The following is a 7,242-nucleotide window of genomic DNA, read 5'->3' on the forward strand; positions in this document are numbered from 1 at the left end:
CAGCCACAACAGCTTTGTCTATAAGAATTTGGGTTGGGAATAACTCCTCCCATCAGGGTTACAAGGTTATGCGGGAGTTATACGCCCCTGTCACCCCCTTAACCACAGACGACCACAGATAAAACGGTCGTTTGGTCCAGACAGGTAAATATATGGTGGACCATAAAGAAATCTCAAGGTCATTTAAAAAAAGAGCAAACATAGACAATATACCTGCACCCAGCTAACATCGTTCATTCACTAGCCCAAAAAAATTATATAATAAAAAATACTGGAATGCAGGAAAAGGAAAATAAAAAAAAACCCACAGCTATGCACACATCAAAATATTTTTTTATTTTCAAAAAGACAATGGACAGTAATACAAAACAGGGTCAGTACAACCGATGTATTGAACATTGATTTATCATTGAAGTAGAAGATAATACTAATATATCTAAACAAAACATGAAACAGAACAAGACACAAAAAAATAAAAAGTAACAGTCTCAACTAGGAATCGAACCCAGGATTTTTGTCTTACTGCAACAACTTAATAGGATTTAATTTGACCTTGCACAAAAATACAAGAATATATACACAAAATAGCACTAGAAGTTATTCAAGTTCTCCTGCAAGGGTTTCTTATAATTTTCACAGCTTTGTCGTCAGCAAACATCATTGAAAATACTGGTACTTACATGATGTAATTCTGGAGAGGTTTAAATGAACTTGTTTGATGTAATCGTGGCTTTGTTTAGCAATTTTAGTCTCCTAATACGTGGTATAAGATCGCGTCGGAATACGGATAGGTCTGAAAAGGAAAATTAATCAAATTATTAGCCAATGAAGTACATTCAGGAATCATGAACATTGTATCAAAGAACGAGAGGTTAGTACCTGTATTTAACAACGTGATCGGGTCCTTCTTTCAATTGGTGGAGATAGACCGGATATTTTATGATGATTGGAAGATTAAGCGTTGGCAACGCATTATTTTTTAATCCCAAAAGTACCGTATTTTTTATTTCAATCGCGAAATGGCACACACAAACAAACGTATTTCTTGCTGCTTCTTCCTAGCACTGGATTATCGAATCCATTTGAGCAACCTTTAACACAACACGGCATTAATTTATCACCTTGAAGAATTCTAGCACGCAACATTATTTTTAGATGGGTGAAAGAAAATTCAAAATATTTACGCTAAAACCTTCAACTGACTTCAATCTGCGAAATGACGTCTTGGAAATTACCGTTATTTTTTATCGGAGCATAACACATGTTTAGCTTCTCTTTCTGTTACACGAGTCGCTACGGTAGAGAGCGAGAGATCAAGATACAATTTTTGCTCTGAGCCAATGAGATCTGAGCTTTCAGCCACAACAGCTTTGTCTATAAGAATTTGGGTTGAGGATAACTCCTCCCATCAGGGTTACAAGGTTATGCGAGAGTTATACGCCCCTGAATGAACCACTCTGTTGAGTGTTGACGTTTTGACGCATAAATAAACCACTCTCTAGATCGATATCTTCGGGCTTTTTGTATGGCCCCATTTTGTCACCCCCTTAACCACAGACGACCACAGATAAAACGGTCGTTAGGTCCAGACAGGTAAATATACTGTGGACCATAAATAAATCTCAAGGCCATTTAAAAAAAGTGCAAACATAGACAATATAACTGCACCCAGCTAACATCGTTCATTCATTAGCCCACAAAAATTATATTTTAAAAATAAAAATATTGGAATGCAGGAAAAGGAAAATAAAAAAAACCCACAGCTATGCACACATAAAAATACTTTTTATTTTCAAAAAGACAATGGACAGTAATACAAAACAGGGTCAGTACAACCGATGTATTGAGCATTGATTTATCATTGAAGTAGAAGATAAAACTAATATATCTAAACAAAACATGAAACAGAACAAGACACAGAAAAATAAAAAGTAACGGTCTCAACTAGGAATCGAACCCAGTCTTACTGCAACAACTTAATAGGATTTAATTTGACCTTGCACAAAAATACAAGAATATATGGGTCATTCCGCCGTTTCGTTCAAATCGCATGTTCTTGCAAAAAAGTCATATGAAAAATAATGTTTTTCAAGAAAGTTTTATTGGAAAATGTAGTTATTTAAAAAAGGAAAAAGTAGTACTTACCGGATTAGGCATTTGTTACTTAATAACTTTATGGTATACAAAAAACATGCTAAAATCTCATTACCTTCCCCGTGTAAATGAGGGACCGGTAAATTGATCAATAAATAAGAACATTTTACACTAGTAAAATCACTACATTCATTAATCGACCTGAATGTACAACTAATTTTGCATATTTATTGGTGTTTAATTTATTTTTAAAGTTACTGTATCATAGAAAGAATAGAGATTTTGTTTTTGTCCAGAAAAAATCGCTGTCGTCTTCCGCCAAAGCGGTAATTAAAATTGTGACCGTGTTTGTCACTGTTCGTCAGCTGTACCCCACCCCGCGCCTCCGTTACTAATCAGTGTACCGCTATATCTGGACGGGGGAGGACGTGCGTCGCTGAATAAAGAAATATCTGCGATCTCCGTGCTCGAAAACGACTTTGTCACCGACCAGGCATCATTACCTTCCAGCATTTTTTAAAGTAAGTACATGTTTTAAAAATTCGAATCATGAACCTATAAACTATAATAAGTCGGACTATTTTTTATTGAAACATAAAGATTTGTAATGTCATTATTAAGCGAGTTATTAAGGAAAGATTGTCAAAACCTCATTACCCTCCGTCTCATTACCTTCCGTATCGTAAAATTTTTTGCCGGATGGTAATTTAGAGGTGTGGAGGGTAATGATAAATTTGTAAGGGTTATTTTTACGTGCATCTGGGACCATGTTTGGGGGTTCATAAAAGTTAATATTATCAATAAAAGCAGTTTCTTGCGTTCTAGCGTCGGACAATTTCAGTTTTGGTGAAATACATATTTTCGTTTTATCTATTTACTGATATGGAAAAACAATCTGTTAAAATTTACCCTGCGAATTTTTATTTGAAAATCGATTTTTTTATTCAATGATATAATTATAATTATTCAAATGTAAACGAATAATATATAAAACAAATGGTTTAACTATTCCCCTACAGTCACAATTATTTTCATTACTTATCTTCATTACTTCAGTTGTCTATTAAAACAGATGAATTTTTACAAAATTTCAAGTTTCTAAACAAATCCAGATTTGAACAAAAATCTATAGAAAGGGCATTATTAAGAGTCCAACGCAAATTTCTTGATTAAAAAACCATATCATTACTGTTAGATTTTAAATCATTTAGGGAAAAAAATATTAAACAAAGATATAAAAGTAGTGTAACAATTTTTGGGCTCTCCTGTAAAAGTAACGAAATTGAAATTATCCATATTTGTTATTCAACTTCTCACTTGATCCGATACTTATGATAATTTTTCTTTATTATTGTTACAGGCTAAACACCATAATCCACAATGGCAAAGTTAAATAAAAAACTGAAAAAAGAAGAAAAGTTATCCAAGGACAGGCTGCGTAAGCAACAAAAATATGCTGAGATTAAAAACAATCCGGAACTGTACAGTCTTCAGAAAGCGAAAGAAAGAAAAAGATACTTAATGCGAAAAGCACAAAAAAGATTTGCAGCATTGAAGATATGAGTGAAAGAGCCCAGAGAGAGCAAAGACGAAGATGGCGAAAGAACTCTGTAAATTATTGGAAGAAAAAAGAGGAGCAGCGTAAAATAGAAACGATTACAGTAGAAAATATGCCTCCAATTCATGAAAATGTCAAGGAAGTACCCAATAATGTGCAAAATACTCTAGATCCTGACCCTCTCGCAGTCGAGAATGAACAAAAAATCATTAAAAAAATGTGCGTGGTCTAACGAATGTTAGAAAATTGAGGTATAGATCATTGAAAATCATTAAGACGTTACAGGACCAGATAAGCAAACTCAGGAACGAGAAAAGAAACGAACAAAAGAAATTGAAGGCGTTGCAGCTACAAAACGTAAATAGACCAATCGAAGAAGTTCGAGAAGTTCATCCGATCCCTAAGAGTAGAATATCCTGATTTCGATGAATCAAAACAGCAGTCCCCCAAAACTGTGGAACTCCCACACATGGACATTGACGAGGAAACCAACAAAGAGGATAAGGAGGCGCCATTCAAATACTACTTAGATGACTGGATAATGGTTCAATATAAAATAACTAACACGACACATCATTTCATTGGGAAAATTATTGGAAAACATGAGTACACACTAGAGTACAAAGAAATTTTTTTGAAAAAAGCTCAAGGGAATTCCAAAAAATTTGTCTGGCCAACAATTAGTGACGACGATTTCATTTTGGAATCACAAATTCTTCAGCGCTTGCAAGATCCAGATGAGAATGAAAGAGGACAATTCACTTTCAAAAATTTGCCGAACTTTGATTTGAAATAGTTTTCCAGCAAAAACTTTCACAAGAATGATCTCAAGTTCCTTAAATATTATGTTCATATTTAGATGTAAGACCTTTATCTTGTACTTATTAGTTACATATGTTGTGTTTGTTTTAAGTATCTCTGATTTAATTTTAAACTGCATTTCAATTGACTTCTGATTTTTTCTTATTTTTAATTATTATTTTTATTATTTCTATTTTTCAAATATTACAATGTTTGCTTAGGAATGTAAAAATTTTGTATTTCTTGTGTACAAACCTACTTATAAAACGTAATTATAAAGAATTTGACTATTCCTTATAATTTCTGGGTAAGTAGTATAATAGGAAAATTTTAGTTGTGTTGGGTTTGATGTTCCAGCTGCCTTTTCTTAATTTGTATTTTGATATTTTTTTCCATTATTTTTTAACAATTCATACAGATATTGCAAAAGCATTAAGTAAGCAGAACTGATTACGTATGAAAAAATGTATTTCTTGTCTCCAATGTTCAAAAGTCTGAATAAAGCATTTAGTTTTTCACTATAATAGGTTTTTCTTCTTTTTCCTAATCCGCTCACCACGTCAAATGATACTTAGCATGATTTGAAATCTATTTTATTATTCAATTTCTATTCAAATTTCATTATTCACAGACATTTTAAGAACCTTAAACATGTTCACTACCATCTATTAATATTTCATTACCAAACTTCATTACCATCCAAATGTTTAAATTACCATCCAACAGTTTTTCATTACCATCCACACCTTCATTACCTTCCATCAATTTTCTTCGAATCCAAGTGTCGCACAAAGGTGCCCTTTTCACTTTTATACATCTGATAGGTACGGGAACCCATTTCTATAAAAATATATAGTAAAAAGGCAAAAAAAAAAAAATCCGCGGAAACAGGCAAATTTGAACGAAACGGCGGAATGACCCATATACATATTCAACAAATTTAAGTGTTCATTATTATTGCCACAGCACTAGAAGTTATTCAAATTCTCCTGCAAGGGTTTCATATAATTTCCACAGCTTTGTCGTCAGCAAACATCATGGAAAATGCTGGTTAAATCTGAATACTTACATGATGCAATTCTGGAGAGGTTTAAATGATCTTGTATGATGTAATCGTGGCTTTTTTTAACAGTTTTAGCATCCTAATACGTGGTATTGTATCGCGTCGGAATACGGATAGGTCTGAAAAGGAAAATTAATTAAATTATTAGCCAATGAAGTACATTCAGAAATCAGGAACATTGTATCAAAGAACGAGAGGTTAGTACCTGTATTTTACAACGGGTTCGGGTCCTTCTTTCAATTGGTGGAGATAGACCGGATAACACACTTTAACACAACACGGCATTAATTTATCACCTTGAAGAATTCTAGCACGTAACATTATTTTTAGATGGGTGAAAGAAAATTCAAAATATTTACGCTAAAAACTTCAACTGACTTTTCAACTTACGAAATGGCGTCTTGGAAATTACCGTTATTTTTTATCGGAGCATAAAGCATGCTTAGCTTCTCTTTCTGTTACACAAGTCGCTATGGTAGAGAGCGAGAGATCAAACTACAATTTTTGCTCTAAGCCAATGAGATCTGAGCTTTCAGCCACAACAGCTTTGTCTATAAGAATTTGGGTATTGAATAACTCCTCCCATCAGGGTTACAAGGTCATGCGGGAGTTATACGCCCCTGTTTTGACGGTTTTGTAATTCCATAGAAACAACAGAATTTTAGACAGGCGTTGCACTAGACGTTATAAAAGCGTTGTTGCCAGTCAAAATCGCGTAATAGCTATATGGGACCTTGCTTTCTGTGGTGGAACGCATGCGGGTTTATGAGCATGTTTATCGTATGCATATACTTAAGTGACACGTAGTTATAGTTAACTTTATAAGAGTTTGGTGAAAAAGCCCTCAGTGGTCAAGAGATATAACACACATAACTTCTAAAATACTATTTTTTTTAGTTAATCATCAATTATAAAAATATAACATCACAAAGTATCAATGTTCAAAGTTTCAGAGTTCTAAATGTATTTAAAAATAACAACAAAAAATATTTTTGTCACAAAAAATCTTTGTACGCCGTTTCCTCGGCTTTATGATTTTGCGGCTTAGCTGGCAAAATACTGAAAGATTTCTGTCTAAATATTGTTGGAATACTTTACTATAAATAATAATATGAATATTTTTATACCTTTAACACGTCAAATAAACGAAAAAAAAAATAATAATATTCATACTCCGCAATTTTTTTCATTTACCTTTTCTTATATTACTTTATCAACTAGCATCAAAATTGAAAAGTATCTGAATAGAGATTATTTTAAAAAAACAACGTACATTTTTAAGAGCAAACAAGTGTTTGCGTGAAGTATGTAATATCGTGCCGGTAGAAATTCAAAATTCGAGAATAAAAATAATCGACACTTTTTGTTCATTAAAGGGAGCTCCGACATAGCTTCGACTGTCAATTAAAAACTCCATTTGTGCAATTTAGAATGTAGCGATGTATCGTTTAACGAGGTGTTTCATTGCTTTATGAAATTGGTACACCACGTCCGTAATAATTAAGTGAATGTGTGGTCTATGTCTAATGAAAGGGTGATCCTCTGCGATTGGCGAAGTTGTTATGCCACTAGTTACTCTGAAGTAGACATGTGAGACTATTGGAAACATTAGAAATTACGTTGCCTAAAAATACTATGTTACTACATCCAAGCGACTTGCTTCACAGTTCCCGGTTTAGTCAAGTAAGTCTTCTTCCCGTGTAGGAGTCTCGTCCCACGGGTCGTT

This window comes from Hesperophylax consimilis, chromosome 8 (genome assembly GCF_061612785.1).
Source record: "Hesperophylax consimilis isolate HC1 chromosome 8, BYU_Hcon_1.0, whole genome shotgun sequence".
NCBI lineage: Eukaryota > Metazoa > Arthropoda > Insecta > Trichoptera > Limnephilidae > Hesperophylax > Hesperophylax consimilis.